Source organism: Stegodyphus dumicola, chromosome X1 (assembly GCF_044657685.1).
Source record: "Stegodyphus dumicola isolate Sdum_Otavi_A_Nest chromosome X1, ASM4465768v1".
In the NCBI taxonomy this organism is placed as follows: domain Eukaryota; kingdom Metazoa; phylum Arthropoda; class Arachnida; order Araneae; family Eresidae; genus Stegodyphus; species Stegodyphus dumicola.
This window is the reverse complement of record NC_140780.1, coordinates 39,304,720-39,325,346: the sequence shown is the minus strand read 5'-3', so window position 1 is coordinate 39,325,346 and position 20,627 is coordinate 39,304,720. Positions and strand designations below refer to the sequence as shown.

Here is a 20,627-nt window from a genome sequence, read left to right as displayed (position 1 = left end):
CAGTAACCCGACACAGCGATGCCACACCCTTATCAAGCTGGTTGCTGTTCCAAAAGACAGAAATCATCATTGCGGTGCTGTGCAATAAGGGAGCGTGCACAAACTGAAGATCAGTTTCTAGCTTGAAAGATTATCTTAGGCATCCTTATGCCAAACCGGCGTTTATCATAAAGGTGCGCATCTGCCTTCCTGTTTAGAAATAGCCGGCAATGTTTTCTGGAAACACAGATTTCAAACGCTGAATAAACTAGAATAGCGCATGGAGTCGTTAAATAATTTTCGTTGAGGAGTGAAAAGATATTTGAACATTTTTTTGTTTTGTTTAATTGTGAATTAATTTATAATTATGGATTAATTTAATAGACTGTTGATAGTCATTCATCTATTATTAATCCGTTGTAACATTTTCTTCTTGGTTCTTCCTTCTCTTACATAGAGAGCAACTTTCTCAAGAGAACTTCCAGAAAACAGCTTTCTTTTTTCTAAAGAGCTAGTAGGTCACGATGCTAAAAAATTTGGGAAACATTAGAAAAAAGAAAATATTTAACAGGAAGGCAGGAGTTCGAAACCTTCTATTACTAACAGAAAAAAATAATCGAAAGAAAATTCCATAGACTATTTAAGTTGTTAGATAGAATGTATGAAAAACTGAATATTTGATAGAATATTGACGATTTAGCATAAGATATTTTTATTAGATTTACAGTCTATATTCATTCCAGATTTTAAAAAAAGGAAGAAAGAAAGAAGAACGAAGAAAAAAAGAAAAAGAAAGGTTAAAAAAGAAGAAAAAGATGAAGAAGAAGAAGGGAAAAAAAGAAAAAGAAAAAAGAAAAGTAAGAAAGAAAGATTAGGAATTTTTTAATTTTATTTGTTTATTTTTTTAACTATACACATTTTTTTCATCACTTATGCATACATAGCAGTTTATCAGCTCGGTGTTCATGCGTACAGTAAGTTTAATTTATTGAAATACGTTTATTGAATTTATTGGATTAATTTAATTTATTGAATAATTTTTTGAAGTCCACTTCTGAGAAGCACAACCTGAAAAACTGCTCTGATTGACGAAAACTTCAACATCCTTATGTCAATCCTGTCTTTTTCATAAAGATGCAGGCAGCTTTATAACAATACGGCATTTTTCGTGAGACTGTCGGCACCATTAAACAAAGCCCCGTTTTTCATAAAGGTGCCGAAGATTTATTTAATCTCGTGCTTAATTAATTAATCAGTAACTGAAACGAAAATCGGACTTCCATAAGAGTGCGCATCCCCTTGCAACAAACGCCTTTCATAAGGCTTGACGATGAGTTTCAAGAGAAAAACTTATCTCTTGATCTTCAATTTGCGCACATTTCCTTATGTCCCGGTACCGTTATGAGGATTTCTATCTTTTCGAACGAAAGCCGATTTGCATTTAGATACGGGACCATTATGAAGGTGTCCCTTTCAGAACAAAGGTTATATATGAATGCCTGTTAACCTGAATCTCGCTGGACCTAGTTCTGTCAAATGAGAAAGGTTTTGCATAATTTATACATATTACCGAACACGGAAATCACATACAATGATAATTAATTTAAAATTTTCTGGGAATCGCGCAAAAATTCGAAAATGTTGGGAATATCCACGTGCCCTGCATTTCCCTTTAGAATTTAGGCGCACTGAATTTCAAGTAATTCCATCTGTAAGTGGGCTGGCACTTTCTCATCATCGATTTAAAGGGGAGAGCTAATTTAATATACATTCATGTCCATAAATTAAGGATAATTCGGAATCACGCGGAAATCGAACTCTAAAATAAATATATCACCTGTAAAATTACTACACACATCTTCAAGAATCATATGCAAATTTCAGGAAGTAACCAGATGACACCGATGGTACGTCACAATGACGAGAGTGTAAGAGAGTGATATATAAGGAATACAGGCAAAGAAGTAAAATTGTTCGCAGGCGCTTTATAAGCATTTCAGTGCAATAGAATAGTTATGACACAAAGGACGCATTTGGATGAATTTTTTCGTAGTAGAATTATCGGCCGTCTGGAATGTGGGCGTACCCAACTGGAAGTATCAGACGAACTTGAAATTGCCCAGAGTGTCATCTCCAGGCTTTGGCAACGATTCCAAGATGATAGTAATGTGATTAGACGTTACAGCACAGGTCGCCCCAGAGTTACAACGCCGAATGAGGACCGGTATTTGGCAGTTACTGCCAAAAGAAACAGGCGGAGCACAGCCTCAGACCTGTCTCGTCAGCTCTCTTCAGCCACTGGTACGACAATTTCACGGCAGACCGTGTACGGACCCTTAGGGCAGATCGGTCTATATGCTCGTAGACCTGTCAGATGCGTTCCACTTACTGCAACTCACTGTCGCCTGCGGTTAGCCTGGAGTAGAGAGCATGCATTGTGGACACCGCAACAGTGGGCTTATGTGATGTTTTCCGACGAGTCCAGGTTTAGCTTGAAGTCTGATTCTCGCCGGACTTTCATATGGAGAGCTCCAGGTACCCGTTACCACCAAGAAAACACCATTGAACGACACCGTTATGGTGGTACAGGAGTGCTCGTTTGGGGTGGAATTATTCTGGGTTCCAGAACTGACCTGCATGTTCAAATTGGAACCATGACTAGCCAAATCTATCGGGACGTCACTCTGGAACAACACGTACTTTTGTTTCGGGGCGCCATGGGCGCACAATTTGTGTTTATGGATGACAACGCCCGTCCTCACGGTGCAAACATCGTAAGCGAATACCTTCAATCGGAGGATATCACCCGTATGGACTAGCCAGCATTCTCACTGGACTTGAATCCAGTAGAGCACGTGTGGGACATGCTTGGCCAACGAGTTGCAGCCCGTCAACCTCCTCCTACATGTCTAGCGGAACCTCGGAGAGCATTGCTTTTTGAGTGGTGTAATATTCCCCAAGATCAGATCGATAATTTGATACTCAGCATGCCTAGGCGTTGTACGGACTGTATTGCATCGTCTGGGATGACATACAATGTATTAACAATCATATCAACCACGTAATATTGGTTTTTTGTAAATAGTTTTTTTTTTTTTTTTTTTTTTTTTTTAATTTGCTCCAGGGAGAAAAGATCGCTAATTTTTTTAATAATATCAAACATATACATCTTTTTTTTGCTCTTTACCTTTTGTTTAATAAATACGCTTTACAAATAAGTCAAATTTGTTTTGCTTCTAACTCTTCCTTTGCCTGATTTTGCATTATCCTTAATTTATAAACATGAGTGTAGATCTGACAGCGTTGAAACTTTTTCGAATTCCGTCTTCAAGCGCTGAAGCTTCTCTGACACACTTTTTATTTAAAACTGAACTTGTTTTGCATTTGACATAAGTTTAGAAGTGTGATTGTCAAGTCTTGGACTTTTAGGTAGAATTTCAATTTTATTAATGTATTATTATTATATTTGTATTTTTTTTTTTTTTTTTTTTTTTTTTTTTTTTTTTTTTTTTTTTTTTTTGGTCATTTTCTTGTCGTCGCCGCAGGAAAATGAATGAATGCTCTCATGCAGCTTAGGAAACGCAAATTTGACATACCTTCGTTACAGTAATATTTATTTCATAAAGTTGCTCTTATTGGTCTTAAAATATCATCTGTATATAAAAGTATGAAGTTCTTAAAGTGTTAAATGAAAAAAGAAAAAAAAAAAAAAAAAAAAAGTCGCTGAGAAATGCGAATTATCCTTTAATTATCGAAATCTTTGACATTTTGAGTATAACTGTTCAAACTGAACGCAAATTGATAACCTTTCAGAATTAGGCTGTGATAAAAACTTCAATCATGCATAGCGTAAACTACCGAATACTCTTGTTATAGGGCTATACAGAATTTCGCTTAATGGGGCGTTTATTCGGAATAAACAGGATCGGCACTAGACTTTTGCCAATAGGTGCAAAATTTCGCGCCCGTTTCCTTCGCAAATTCTAAAAGTTTTGCTGTCCTTAAACTCTCCCACCGCTTGCACATGCTGCGGCGCCGGCCCTTGGTTTCGAAGAACAAATCAGTGTAACTAAATTTTCTTCGCTTATTTGGGATAACATAATTATACCATCCGCAGATCAAAGAAACGTCTCCCAATCAGCGTATGGTTCAATGCCTAAAACAATTATGAAGTCTAAAAACAGCTTATGAGTGCTTTCAAGGTCTGCTTTTAAATGAATAGATAATAGTCTGCTTTAAATAATAAGAATGTAATAGCTAATATCGTAACTGACACTGCAAGATCTATCTCTACTTTACCACATGCACTAACTTAAATCCTACAATGAACCTGGCGAATTCTCGCACAGGCGTGAAATAAATATCACCACAGAAGAAGGGTGCAAAATAACCCTTTATTAACTCAAACTAAAATAACAGACAGCACGGACTTCGTGCGTTACAAAAACACCGTCAACTTGCGGCGGTAACTAAACGTAGACTGTAATATAAATCAAATCTGAAAAATAAACGAGTGCAAAAACACACTTCAAAATTACTCCTAAGAGATGTACTCACAGAAATCGTTGTGATACTAAACTGATAAGGCCAAGAGGCTTACTAGAGTGACCGCGAAATAACAACGAAACGTGCGCTAGGCTAGCGAAACACGCTCTGAATAAACTGAGATAATCACACGTTTAAATAGCACTTCACTTAACTTTAAATTTACATTTATCTACATGTGAGGGGAAGTTTGAGAAGTTGAGAACAGGAAACCTTAAAATAAGTTTGTTATGCAAATTAAGAAAAACCCTACAATACATTGGTAGATTCCTCTTGAAGCGATAACCTCAGGTTTTCTCTTGAATTTTCGACGTTGTTTCAACTACTTGTATTTATTCTTGGTTTCCCCCCCCCTTCTTCTTCTTACTACTTGTTTTTATTCTGTTTCTACTACTTATTTTTATCCTTGTTCATGCGCCCTTCCACTAAAAAAAAAATTTAAAAATTTAAAAAAAAAAAAAAAAAAAAAAAAAAATAGACGATACCGAGTTTTAAGGTTTCATAATGCCTCTGATCAAGATGGTAGCTAATTGTCGTCTTATTAATAAAGACAAAGAAACATCCCTCCCAACTTTAAGAAACTGCATTATGTACTTGAAATTTTTCCCATTATTCAAAGTACTTTTTTATATCATCATTATCAGTTACATCCCATAAATACGCAGTTATCGGCTATCGTGCTAATCATTTGGAATACAACACTTTTTTACAAGCCATTGTCAAGTGACTTTACCACTCGGCCGTTGGTGGGCTCGAAGCAGGAAGGTTCCCCCCCACACACACACACGGTTGTTAAAAATCACCCCAATGAAGAGTATTATAGTCTAGCAATAAAATTGCTGTCACGAGCTGTGCAATGACTTATTTTATAACACCTTACAACAGAATGCATCATCTTACAGCTAAATTTTTATATGGCAAAGCGCACTAAGGATATCGGCCGAAGAGGAGGGATGTTTTCGTGGAAGACTTGTAGGGAAACTGGCTAGTAGACACGTTTAGACATGGAAAAAACCAACTATGCAGTCAGGTCGGATGCTTGGGATCGAGCCCAGGTCAGACTCCCAGTATTCAGTGATCTTAACTATTCGGTTGTTAACCTTTGGTGGCGGCCATAGGTCATCACTTTAGTAAGTGGTGTACGACCAAGCAGTCTTTACCACTCTATTACTCAGGATTACCCCGGGTAATCCTGAATAAGAAAATAAAAATCCAAAATTTTTTAACTCACTTATGCACTATTCGTGATGTAGTCTTCCATAAAGGCAATTGTAGTAGATGGCAGTTAGCATATCTTTGCATATCTTGAGCGCTACGGATGTAGCGACCTACTTTTATGGTGTTTCGTCGGAGACTGAATATCTCCGTGTAGTGGAATATTTTTAAACTCATTAACATACAATGATCAAAGTCCATACCCGCTTTAACCGCTAGTCCTTATCCAGGAATTATAATAAAATGAATAAGTAAATGAAGAAATAAAACTGAAGAATAAAATGAATCGTTCTTGGTCTTTCGAACCGCTGTATCATCATGTAGTCATAGTCTCCTATGCTTCTTACTATGGCATTCTGGTGGCGGTCAAAGAAGAATAATCTTTTTATCTCTCATCCCTTGAAAGTAGTACATTATATTCAGAGATTAAATTCAACTGAAGGCTGGTTGAGCTATTTCTTAGACTTTGTATGAAATTTAAGTTCCAGCTGGAACGCCAAATCAGCCAAGGTCTCTAGCACTTTATATTATTATTAATATTTGCCATTTATTGAATAACTTATTAAATGTTTATTTATCTCTTTAAATTTTATTAAATTTTGATTTTAATTATTTATTCTAATCATTAATTTTTTTAAATTATTAATTATTTTATTCATTTATTTATTCTTGTTCCTCTTTCTTGATGGTTTTCCATGGCTCCGAAACTTCTAATTTTAGAAATTATGCACATTTTATGAAAATTATCCGGAAACTTCGCACATTACACATAATAAATCATAGGAACCATGGGAATTGTCATTATGTGAATTTTTGCTAGATTAATTGCATTACCATGTACTATCGGGAAGAGCCGGATTTAGACTGGCCCTAAGCTATTTGAGATATGGGTCCCTTTATAAGTCCAGATATTACATGTCAGTGCCAAATATGATTTTCGGATACCTAGAGGGGTTTTTTTTGGGGGGGGGGCCCTAAGCTATAGCTTGTGTAGCTTATACGTAAATCCAGCACTGCTATCGGGGACGGGGAAGGCTCCTTCCTATATTTTAAAGTAGCATTAGTGTTAAATTGTTCTTGTAGATGGCAGCACCCGTTATACTTTATTGTATTTACCCTTGTCGTGTGACTATATTTACGCTCGTAGTGCGAAACCAATTTCTCAGATTTCACTCCAATATCGAAAATAATGCAGCGTACAAGTACTGTAAATAATATGTCTCGTTTTTCTTTGTATTGAGTAAAGTTTTGCAATGTCTTAGCATTATAACGAATCAGTCAGACTCATAAAATAAAAGACTAAATAAAAGTTTCGCCTTTTTTTTTTAAATTTGGTTTTTATGTAACTTTCGGGCAATCCAGGATATAAAATATTGCTTGCAAAACAACTCATAATTACTGCGTCATAAACTGAGCGATAGTTACGCATAACAGCTATTATTAATGAACTTTGCGGTATGTAAAAATTATGAAAATGCAGTTAAATTATATAATAAAATGTTTCTTACAAGTCGCCGCTCTTTTCAACAATTTAAGAAACTTTTATCCCAAATGTTGGAAAACATTATTGGGTCACTATTCTGATATAAATTTCTTCGAAACTTTTGCAAGAATATTACTTCAAAGTACATATTTTATAGTTGATGATGATAAAGAGTACTACGACAGCCGCCATCTTTTCTGTTTTTTCTGCAATAGTTGCTCTACTGTTTACGTTTTGCACAACAAAATCAGCTATTAATCATTGACTATTTGATATTTCCAATGACGCGATAACAGAAATATCGCAATACTTTCAATATCAATTCTAATAGTAGCAACATACATCCACACATTTAATCGCCTAATACCGTCTCGCTGGTTCCGCGTGCGGTCTTAAGAGAGAAATCCAGAGCGAAATCCAAGAACTCGCCAAAAGAAATTCCAGAGACGCCAAATATGACGCCGAGGTCAAAGGGAAGTTGAATATGAGATTCAATAAGCGTTTCACTTGTCGCAAACTGAATTCGTTTTAATTTCTTATTACGTCATTATAGTTCTTATTCGAAAGCAACAACAATAATGGCAGAAATTGGTTAAGCCTGTAATTTCTAGTAAATAAAAAAATTAACTTCATATGATATAAATGTTACATTAAATGAAAAGTTTTAAACCTCAGTTTAATTCCCCAATACTTGAATTCTAGATGCGTTTTCTCTGTGGGAAAGGGGAAACATTTTATTTTGCCTGGGAAAGATCCTTTAATGGTGCAATAAAACGTTTCGCCAGTGCACTTTTGTGGGAATATAAACAAACATTGGTGTTAAACGTCATCTCGATTTTGCTGTTTTATGGAGCTGGTCATTTTAGGAGTAGGATCGTACTGTATTTTCATATTTGTTTGTCTGGCCCGCCGCGGCCAAGCGATAAAGCCGCTGGACTCTAGTAGTTCGACCTGAGTTCAAATCCCGTCGAATAGGTTGACTGTATGGTTGGCTTTTCCCATGTGTAATGGGAATATGAGCCAGTTTCCCTTAGAAAAGTCCTCCTCGAAGGCATCCCTCCCTATAGGCAGTTAACCTTCAAGCTGCTTAACCAATTAATCTAGCCAACTTGTTTGTCTATACACCTCTCGAGCTACCTCTTTGTCTATGTGTATAAATACTCTTACTTACATATGTGATATAAAAATAATTAATAACTTAAAAGATAATGCGTCAGTATGGGATAATAATGTGCTCCCCAAAAGTTTTTGTATAAAACTATACAAATAAAGTTATGACAAAAGGAAAAAACAAATCTAGAAATCAACAAAAAATAAATAAATAAATAATAATCAAGGTTCTTAACTCAGATTTAAATTGTATTTAAATGCAATTTTTGAAATTAAATGTATATAGTGGGTATTAAAAATTATGACTAATATTTTTGGAAATACGATCTCTCAAAGCGATCTTTAAAAAGTGAGAAAGAATAAGGAGTACTTATATGTACACTGCTAAAAAAAAAAAAAAAAAAAAAAAAATGGGACAGTGCTATATCTCCCGTTCTACTGGGGCGATTGACAAAATTCAAACTACGTTTTTCATGTCTCGAAAGCGCGACTTAGGATATATATTAGATTTATATATAGTACTATTCTAACATAGGTATTTTGACACAAAATCGGATTTTTTCTGAAATAACATACCAATTTTTTTTACATATTTCGATTCTACGACTCAAATTATGCCAGAATACCAAGTTTTGTAAAAATCGTACGATTAGTTTTTAAAATATTAGCTCTCAAAATTTTAGCTCCTCAATGTTAATTGAATTTGGCAAATATTTATTAATATCTCTTTTTTTATTAAACTTTTTTGATTTTTTCTCTCACATTTCGAAATTTTGGTTCATTCCAAATAAAATTTACCCATTTTTTGCGTTTTATTTTTAAAATTTTTATTTTTAAATAATTTCTATAGATTTTTCGAAAAAAATTTTGAATTATAACCTATAAAATTTTTACCATCATCTTAAAGTAGGTGTATTTTTAAGCATATCTGCAAAAAATTAGTTTTTTTTACTCAAAATTTTCTAAGATATACACGAATTTACATAATTTCGCGTTTTGAAATTTGGCACCTTTTTTTTGAGCGATAATTACGCCAAATGTGGTCTATGGACTTTTGTTACACTGAATTGCCACAGCTATTTTTAACCTTAAACTTCAAGTAAAATTTTACGGAGAATTAATTATATGACATTTTTTCCCTCAATGATGCGTAATAAATATTTATTAATACTATATGAAAGGCTATTTTTTTAAATTATAGATGATATTATTCAAATTTTTAACTATTTTTTTTTAATTTCTCTCGTATCTTTTCTTTTTTTAAAAAATTTAAGAGTAAGTTTTTGTAAGAGTAAATTTTTACCTTCGGCGTTTTATCGTCTGCTACTTTACTTCGTTTAAATCGAATTGTCTAAAACTGAGAATTTTCGTTTGATATTTATTTGAATTTTATGACATTAACTGCATAATTTATTTCTAAACAAACTGTTGCTTTTCAAGTGGCTGAAAGAGCGGCTGATACTATTATCCATATTTTTAAAGCACAATATATTTTTATAGAAACATAATATTTAGAATAATCATTTTTTATAAAAGTCAAATTATGATATAAACATACAGCCCTCTAGAGACTGAATTAATGGAAGTTCAATGGTTATGTAGAAATGATCTGCAGCTACTTAATGGCTAGATAAGTCAGCAGATTCTGTGGACAAGTAAGAATAATTATATAAACGACACCAACATTCTGGATTCAATAAACAACGATGATACGATGTTTACTAAATGAATTAAGAAGTTTTAAAACATAAAAAATCAACTCATTTTTTTCCTAAAATGTATTTTTTTGCGTAGCGTATTTTCATTATATCCTTAAAATTCTAATTTAGAATGTAATTGTCAAGAACTGAATCCTAATCATCAGTAATATAATAAGTAATTATTGCTGTTATTAATAAATCCTTCTTATAAAGTAATTGCAAATATTTCAAAAAACTTTCTGTCTGAATGCAAACATTTTTCTATGCAAATATTTTTAATTTTTTATTAATCAAGATTGCACACCATATTACTTATTTCCACTTCAATTCTTACCGTCAGTTCTAGTAGAATTTACAAATCAATTATATTTAATTAAGGATTGAATTGGATTATTTAATTATGGCAAAGCACACGAAGGCTATCTGCCTAAAGGGAGGGATGCCTTCGTGGAGGACTTTCGAAGGGAAACTGGCTCGTATACACGTTACACATGGGGAAAACCACGAAACCGCCCATGCTGCCAGCCCGTTCGCGGGGTTCGAAACTCGAACCGAACTACCAGTGTTCAGCGTCTTTACCACTCGGCTGTTGGTGGGCTATTTAATTAAGGAATGACCATCTAAGTTAAGAAACAGCGTACCGTAACAACATTTCAATTATTGGTTCCGTATCTTTCATGTTACTCCCGATTGACTAGCTACAGGATTTTTAATGAGTATTCGGATTTTACTAGTAACTTCACTTGGAAATCGCGCTTAAACTAGGTTAGTTGGTTATTTGAACATAGAAAGAACATGGGAGCTATTTGATTAAGATGCTTTCATAGAGAATCTTTGTAAAGAGAACCTAAAAAACTACGAAAACCAACCATGCAGCCTGGGTTAGACTGAGCAGCAAACAATTAGTATTTAACAATATTTTCTTTTTCAAATGCTAGGCAACTGATGAGGCTCCAATTAAATCTCCAATTTAATATTTTATTTGTAAATATTTAAAATATTGTTGTATTCTTTGACACAAAAAGCAGAATTTAAGTTTTGTTAACTCGTTAGTAAACTACAAAGCCGTAGTGCAAATGAATATTCAATTTCTTTGGCAATAATTGTATTCACTTAATATTCTTGGAATATGAGCTAAAGAAGGAACGTTCTCGGAAGATTAAAGAAGTGTTTAAATCCAGTGATATTAGGTTTGTCTTACAAGCTCAGGATCAAAACGATTCTGCAATTGCCCGAGTAGTTGACTTGTAAATGGATGTGAATTAAGCAGATGACTTTTAATCTTACGTTATTCAGCCAGAAAACGTATTCCAAATGTTTTGTATTGCATGACAATGCATCTTTTCATTATTCAATAACCAGTCGGAGAACCGCTTGTGTTCGGAAAATAAGTATGTATATTCAATCGTCCTGCATGTTCTTCAAATTTGTCTTCTTGTGATTTTTTTTCTTTATCAAAAACTAAAGTTGCCTCTCAAAGGAAAGTTTTTTGACATTGAAGAGACAAAATTAATATGACATCTACTTTTAGAGGCATGTGAAAAACAGATCTCTACAAACCTTCTCTTCCATTACATGTTGTGCAGTCAGACAAAAAGTTACATCAGCGTAAATTCTATAATCTATTTTTATTACACTCTGATTACTTTATTAACATACAGTGAATATATACTAAATCTATAACTTTAGCTTAAGTAATTCGGAATTTTTGACGGAATTGTTGTCGGAACTAGGACTTAGAAGATAAGTCAAATTAAATATTTCGATAACCCAGTAAATTCAAGTTCGAAATTTCAATATTTTATTTTCGGAGGGAGGGGAAATGTTTTCAGTTTTGGTCCATTATACTAAGTATATTTGCTTCGATTTTTTATTTTTCCATAAAAGCGAAAATTTTACGCATGGTATACATATAACGCATAGCTTCAAATTAAAATTTAATAATATACAGAGTGGTTATAATTAAAGTTCCACATTGAAACGGTCATAAAAGGAAAACTACTGGATCAAATGTTATCAAACTTGGAAATCATGTAAAGGAGGTCATGGGAATTTATTTTCCGCGAAAAAAAGGAAGTTCGAAACCTCACCACCAGGGAGGGAAATGGCGCTGTATGCAATATTGTTAAACGAAATATGGGTCGGAATCTAACTTAACCTTTTGTTAAACGGGTTTAATATGTTGTATACCCTTAAGAAACTTTGAAGTAGGCAAATTATTATTTAAAGACGTTAAATTCGATAAATGTCGAGTGCGCCATCCCTGTAAGTGAGAATTTCGTCCGTGAAAACCACGAATTAGCGATTAGAAAATGTGAGATCGCAAATCACTCTCACAAGTGCGTACAATCTGGAAATCGTTTTCTTACAGATCGCTAATTTGTAATTTTTTAAGCCTGAATTCGGCACTAAAACATGAAGATACTGATTCAAAACGCTTTTTTATCGATTTGGGCCAAAGAAATCTCTCATGTTATCTATCTAGTTCCATTGCATTCTCCTACTGCATTCGATTGCATAACAGTCATTTCACACCGTTTACTGTTGAATGACAGCTAGTTTTATAACTGAACCATTTTTTTCTGAAGAGCAGTCGACAGCTGGACCACTGCGATTGCAGTTCCTTAGAGCCAATATTAAAATGTTTCGTGATACATGAACTGCAGTAACGTGGCATTTTAGATACTACGATTTTTATGCGGGGCTGGGCACCACCTCAAGAGTGTCGCATAGTTACTTAGGCAACATTTCACAAATGAACGAACGTCTTATAGGCCAACACTTCCCCTCTTCCCACCAGACCTCAACCTCTGTGACTTTTGTCTATGAGGTTATCTCAAAAGCACTGTTTATAGTGATAATCTAAACAATTTGGCAGAAATGAAAAATGTGATACACTGATAACATTCCTCCTGATATGCTATGTGTAACGTGTATACGAGCCAGTTTCCTTTAAAAAGTCCTCCACGAAGGCATCCCTCCCTTAAGGCAGATAGCCCTCGAGTGCTTTGCCGTAATCTAATAAACCAAACCACAACCAAACTTGATATGCTAAGAGCTGCTGTTGAGAATGCAGTAACATGATTTAACTTGCTTTCGGAAAATGCTGGACGGTACATTGAACATGCTTTGTAACACGTTTCGGAAAATATTAAACACATTTTAAACAGATGTTTTCGTGTCTTATTTCATTTAACTATATTGTATACAGCGCCATTTTTCCCCTGATGGTGAGTTTTTGAACTCTTTTTTTTTTTTCCGCCGAAAATAAATTCTCATAACCTCCTTTACACGATTCCCAAGTTTGATAACATTTGGTCCGGTAGTTTTCCTTTTATGACCATTTCAAAGTGGAACTTTAATAATAACCACCATGTAAAATAAGCTTTAAAAGTCTGACAGTTTGGTTCAAGTCCCAACTTTAAAAAATATATATATAAATATAAATTTTTATATTAATTCTCTTAGAAAGCATGTTTTAAGAAGCTAATTTTTTCTCTCGCGTTATAGATTGTATAAAAAAACATGATCTTTAATATGATTTAGATTGTTTCAGCCGATATAAGAATCGGGTTACTCTGTGGTACAGAATAAACCCTGCTGGACTGTTTTATTTCTTTGTCATTTAGCAAAAATCTTTTAATTGAATTATTTATCCTTTGGACTTCGCTTTAAACTTTATTTATAGCTAAAATGACTAGAAAATGAAAAGCTGTCTTTAGCTGAAACGCAATTCATATAATTGATATTTTAAAAAATTGACAAGAATGCAAAATGTATGGAAGTCTAGCAGTCGAAAAATCTTAATTTTCTTGTGTGAGCACTGAAAATAACTGTAGAAGGAAAGAAGAAAATTAGGGAGAAAAGTAAGCAAAAATTTGCAGGGAAATTTGGCTGTCAGAAGTACCAAGATGTTCCAAAAAGTTGGACGCTTTCGAATATACTTTCAGGATACTTCAAAGAATTTAGGTGTTCAAAGAGAAAACACTTGGACGAGTACACCAGCAAATACCATCAATTGAGCTCGTGTTAACAGAAAAGACAAAACGATATCATTGCAGATTAAAGTGAAGAGCGACTGGTTTTAAACTATATGGTTGTGTAAATTACGTTATAGAACATCATATCGTATCATAAATGGTGAATCCCATGATTTCCTCAGTCGAATTATTTGAAGATTCAGGAGTTTATCCAGTGATGTATGTGGATGTCACTTAAAGATTTTTTTCCCCTTCCTGATGAACTAGAGGCCGAGCGGTAAAGTCGCTGAACACTGGTAGTTCGGTCCGAGGTTCGAATCCCGCGAACGGGCTGGCTGCATGGGCGTTTTCGTGGTTTTCCCCATGTGTAACGTGTATGCGAGCCAGTTTCCCTTAGAAAGTCCTCCAGGAAGGCATCCCTTCCCTTAGGCAGATAGCCGTAGTGTGCTTTGTCATAATAAAATAAACCAAAACCTTTTGATAAAACCAGTCTTTCCTTTCATCTCATAGCTTCAAAATGTTTAGCCTCTAAAGACTGATAAAGGCTCTGACGAAATACTTCGTGAAGAACTTTCTAAGGGAAACCAGCTGTCATACGCGGTACACATGAGAAAATCCACGAAAACGCCCATGCAACCAGCCCGTTTACCGGGGTTCGAACCCCGGAGTGAACTACCAGTGTTCAGCAACTTTACCGCTCGGCCGTTTGTGGGCCTTTATGAAATGGAAGGCGATAACTTTATTTAAAATGATTGTCAGAAATGCCAAAATGTTTCGAAAAGTTGGATACTTTTCAATATACTTTCAGAATGCTTAAAGAAACAGAGAAGAAAAATACATTTTTTCGTAAAATTTAGTATTCGTATTTTTTTTAAATTTAAAACTTTTCAATCTTATGATATTTGATTCTTGCGATTTCAAAAATAAAATATTTGACTAAAATATAAATAACATTTTAAGAAACCAAATGTAGGATAAAATTGTGTAAAGCAATGGGCACAATGATAAAACTGTTTAAAGCAGTGTATGCAAGTCATCCTAAGTTAAAATATCGGTTATACATCTCTCTTATTTATATATATTTTTTCTGAACGGAACATTGAAAGGCGTGTAAAACTGTGCTTTACTGTATTTTCTCTTTTAATATATTATGCAGTTTTCAAACGCATCGTAGTCTGGGTTACAAAGTATTCTTCCGAAAAAAACGCAGTTCAAATAAATAAAATCAAATTCTGGAAAATTGATATTAATAAATATATTTAAAATGCTCAGTTCGAAGGAATAAATAGACAATTTTAAAACAATTATCTGAAGAGACAATGCAACACAAACAATTAAAATAAAAGTATAAAAATTTAAAAATGACCTAAAATAATAGCTATGACGAAAAATGTATATAAAGAAAACTATTTGAAAAGAAAAAAATAAACGCTGCACCTTTATTTACGCAGTTCGAATAGGTAAATAGAAATTTTTAAAACAGTTATTCGGGAGAAAAAAAAAAAAAAAAAAAAAAAAAAAAACGTGCAACTTAAACAATTAAAATGAAATTCGAAAAGAAAAAATTACTTAAAATAATAAGTTATAATTAAAAATATAATATAAAGAATATTATTTGGAAAAAAGGAACGATGGTGACTTTTTTCCCTAAGGAAACTAGGTTGCCATATATTAAGAAGTTCGCCAAGTAAAGTATTCTTGGCGCAAACTGACAAAAAAGTGCCAACATAAATTTGTGAATTTCTCCGTAAATTTCGCTCCAAATTTTACAAAATTTCATATTTAGGCGTAATTTGAGTCGTAGAATCGAAATATGTAAAAAAATTGGTATGTTATTTCAGAAAAAGTCCGATTTTGTGTCAAAATACCTATGTTAGAATAGTGCTATATATAAATCTAATATATATCCTAAGTCGCGCTTTCGAGACATGAAGAACGCAATTTGAATTTTGTCAATCGGCCCAGTAGATCGGGAGATATAGGACTGTCCCATTTTTTTTTTTGAGCAGTGTACATTAATAATTCGTTGCAAAGTGCTCAAGTCCCTTACAGTCGGTCTTACATCGACAGCATTTTCCCTTTTTTGTCATTTTCGTTATTTTTTTTTTCCCCTTACTGTTGCTGAATAGTTTTTGATCATTAGAAATTACTTCATATATCATTATTTTGGTATCAGAACTCTGAAATGGGTTGTCAATCCGTTAAGTTCAAGTCTGATTGCACATTTCTTTTCTCTCTCTCTCTCTCTCTTTTTTTTTTTTTTTTCCCCATTCTTTTCTCTTTTTGCTTTTGTTTCCTAATTTTCCTTTTACGATTTTTATGACATTTTGAAAAAGCTACCGCAGACTTTCAAGTAATACCTGGCTCTCATCACTGGCCGAGAGCCCACCAGCGGCCGAGCGGTAAAGTCGCTGAACACTAGTAGTTCGGTCCGAGGTTCGAATCCCGCGAACGGGCTGGCTGCATGGGTGTTTTCGTGGTTTTCCCCATGTGTAACGTGTATACGAGCCAGTTTCCCTTAAAACGTCCTCCACAAAGGCATCCCTCCCCTTAGGCAGATAGCCCTAGTGTGCTTTGCCATAATTAAATACGCCACGCCACGCCATCACTGGCCGAGAGGGCATGTGTTCACTGGCGCTGAACACATGCTTGTTTTTGTGATTTGTGTAACGACTAGGCAGATAGCCTCGTGTGCTTTCCCGTATTCACATAACTTAACCTATGTGTTACCTACCTAAATAGAAGCAAATTTTCCTTACAAAATCCTTCATGGAAGCATCCCTTCCCGTACCTAGACAGTCGTCGGGTGCTGTGTTTATAATCGCTTAAACGATAGCAATAACGAATTATATCATGAGTGTGCTTCGGTTAATTACCGCATTGAAATTTGTAACTGCCTGTTAATTACAGTTTTTCGCACCTGCAGTCACATTTCTCTTCAAAATATTTAGACAGATTATTTCGTCACGAGTAACTTACTCAGATATCATGAGTAGCTTACTAACTTAACGTCATGAGTAACTTACTCAGATCAGATTATCAACACCGTTCTTTGCCGGACAAAACTTTGTCAATTAGTGGCCGAGCAGTAAAATCTCTGAACACTGGTAGTTCGACCTGGGTTCGAATTCCAATGAACGAACTAGCTGCCTGGGCGTTTTCTAGTTTTTCCCCATGTGTAACTTGGATTACGAGCCAGCTTCTCTTAGTTCTTTAGGGAAGAAACCCCTTTCTTAGGCATGTAGCTTTTCAGCTTTGCTCTAATCTAATAAACCAAACTAATCTGACAAAACTTCACAAAATTATCAGATCATCTACCATATTGTTGTTCAGTGTGAGGATTATGTTTCTTTAACGACTCACCAGCAGCCAAGTGAATATGATTGCGCTGAACTTTGATACGTCGAAATTGGGTTTGAATCCTGGTGAACGGGTTGACTACATGGGCATTTGGTGTTTTTGCTCATGTACCGTGAATATGAGCCTGTTTACCTTAATATGTCTTCTACGAAGGCGTCTTTGCCTTAGGCTTTAAATAAACCAAACGTAGATAGCACTTCATGAAGAAGTCTCTTTTCTTCAGGTAGATAACTGTCGTATGGTTTGCCACAATTGATTAAATAAACAAGCTGTACATCTCTACCTCTGTATTTGTTTTTCCGTACGCCAGTGGTTTCCAAATTCCTCATCGGGCCACATGTTGCGAAAAGTTTTATAGTGCTCGTTTTGTTATTGTATAATTGCCCACCAACGGCCAGGAGATAAAATCGCCGAACACTGAGAGTTAAATCCAGGTTCAAATCCCGTCGAACAGGCTGGCTGCAAGAGTTTTAGGGGCTTTCCTCGTGTGTAACGTAAACATGAGCCTGTTTCCCTTAAAAATCCTCCAAGGCACTCCTTCCCTTATTGAAAAGCCCTCGTGTTCTTTGCCGTGATCAAAATAATCCAATTCTTACTGCATAATTATATAAATTTATCTGTAATTATGGGATTGGGATTATTCAATTATGGCAAAGTACACGAGGGCTATCTGCCTAAAGGGAGGGATGCCTTCGTGGAGGACTTTCTAAGGGAAACTGGCTCGTATACACGTTACACATGGGGAAAACCACGAAAACGCCCATGCAGCCAGCCCGTTCGCGGGATTCGAACCTCGGACCGAACTACCAGTGTTCAGCGTCTTTACCGCTCAGCCGCTGGTGGGCTTATCTGTAATTATGAATTTATAATTATCAAGTAGTTATTATTATCATATGTGTTTGTTATTCTTCATATAATATTAATTTCTTGAAATTTCTTTTGTTTTTACTTTCTCATTCTTTACAGTGCTGCATATGTATCACAATTAATCGTAACTACATGCATGTGGGCTCGCGAGGCTAAAAAATATGTGAGGAATATTGTTTTCAGCCGTTTGTCTGGCAGTTAAACACATTAAATTTATTATCATTGCTTCATATCACTCTTAAACGAAAATAGAGAGAACCAGATTGGTTAAAAAAATTGCACATTCAACTGCAAATTTTAAAATAGGTTGCAAAGAAGAGGACAGTCAAGATTAGCTAAAGCTTTAAAGTATTTGATACAGCAATTCCAAAGAATACATGTAACACCAAGTTAAAACAATTATAATAATAACAATAATAATAAAAAAATTAAAAAAAATAATAATAATAAAATTTAAAAAAAAAAAATTAAAGGTTACGCGAAAAAAACCTTTCCTCCTGCTTTGTAAGATCATTAAGTAGATTTTTCGCTCTAGGTATGAAAAGTTGATTTGAATATACCTTAATATTTAATCTTCCAGACTTCGCTATAAAACTGCTAGCACGTAAGATTTTACCGAAATTTTTCAACTGTACTGTTACTTTTTGTACAGTGTTAAAAATCATGTCTGCGATCCATGATTAAACAATCTGAACTAGTGTTTCTCTGAGAAGGGAAGACAACAATTTACGACAGAATTTTTGGAGAGTCGCGGAAAGTTTTGAAACATTTGGTTTGTTATTTTAGCATTATTGTAGATTTAATGAAAGATTGACAAGGATTCGCTAAAACAACAATTTGGCGTTTATGTACAAACTTCATACTAAAAAATGTAGAACACTCATTGCATTGACATATACGAAGTAGTTAAAACATGTAGTGTTTTCACGCTATAAAAATATCGATATTTATTCATAATTGTTAATTGATTCATAATGCGATTAATAATAATGTGCGTTTAATTATCATTATTACTTTATATATTTGCTTTCTTCCAAGATTTTTCTTTCTCTTCCTTTTTCCTCTCAGCCAACAATATGAACGTGGGTTTAAAATTAAAGTAGTATTTCAATGGCGTCTTAAGAAATATAGAACTATATAAACTTACGCAATCTGAAATCAGCGGGTGCGCTAGATTTGGTGCGCTGTTAAATGGCCGCGTTTGCTAGCTTTGGCGCTTTTGCGCATACATTTTCGCTGCAATTTTTTACGGTCCTCAAAACGGAATAGTACCTTTTTATCTTTAATACTTCACTCTAACGCTAAAACCTGGATCAAAAACAGAGCATAAAAGTTTGAAAAATGAGACTGTATATGTAGTAATTATTAAAATTAAACGTAACCAATCAACCAAATCGAAAAATAAATAAATAAAATAAAAAATAAAAAATTGAAGCTAATGAAGAAATAAACCCTTGATAGAAATTTTTAAGAATAAATGAATGACATTAAATATTATTAAATGAAATTACTTATTTATGGAATTTTATGTTTTTGTCGTTCATTGCAAATGATTATTCAAAGAAAAGGGGCAAATTTTATTTACCAGAAGTGTAGGTTGGGCTGAGTAAAGAACTATGATGTCTGAAAGACTATTAACAGTGTAATAAGATTTAATGTACCTATGAGAAACTAGGGATAATGTACACTGTTCATTAATAAAATTAAAGGCATCTTATATAGCACATATACATGACAAACCATCCAATGTTAACTTTTAAAGCATCCAGTATGAGAACTTTTCCTAATCAAACCTCTACAAAGCAACGCAAATTAGGACTATCTGCCCAGGGGCATGTTTTGATACTTTGATACATTATTGGTTATTTTGGCATGCAGCGAGAGATGCAATACTGCTGCTCTTTCCAGATTCCAGAATGAGTCCCTTTAGGTTCCTGACGCATGTAAAAGTCCAAAGATTAAGCTGCTCCAGTTGAGATAGCCTTGTAAAAGAAAAAGAGAAGGGAAGCCCTGAGCTTCGGCGATCAGCAAGCCACTAAGGGGCAGGTATGCTTTCGTGTAGAATTTTATTAGGAAAATGTGCTCTTATCCATGTTACACGTGGGGAAAACCACGCAAACATCTATGCAGCCAGCCCATTGGCCTCGAATCAAACCCATATCGAACTACCAATGTGTTCAGAGATTTTACCACTGGTCACCTGGTGGGTTCCTTCTTGTACATTGAGAGAGAAAGAGATTGCTTTTCTTCTATATGTAAACGCCGAAAATTCTCATTACTTTTGTATTACGGAGGGAGTTAGTCTGGTGGAGGAAAGAAGCTATTTTACGCTATGTAAGATCTTTCATTATTTAAAAAATTGTAAGTATAGTATGTTGCCTATTAGTA

At 34.5% G+C, this 20,627-nt stretch overlaps 1 protein-coding gene across 1 annotated transcript in view; it reads left to right on the top strand.

Annotated features, from left to right (window-relative positions):
• Positions 1-722: 722 nt before the first annotated feature.
• Bap170 (Brahma associated protein 170kD) overlaps positions 723-20,627 on the top strand; it is a 261,081-nt gene continuing 241,176 nt past the window's right edge. Inside the window, exon 1 of the mRNA XM_035361388.2 lies at positions 723-836. The gene's annotated coding sequence lies outside the window, so the exon portion shown is untranslated. The remainder of the gene's footprint in view (positions 837-20,627) is intronic.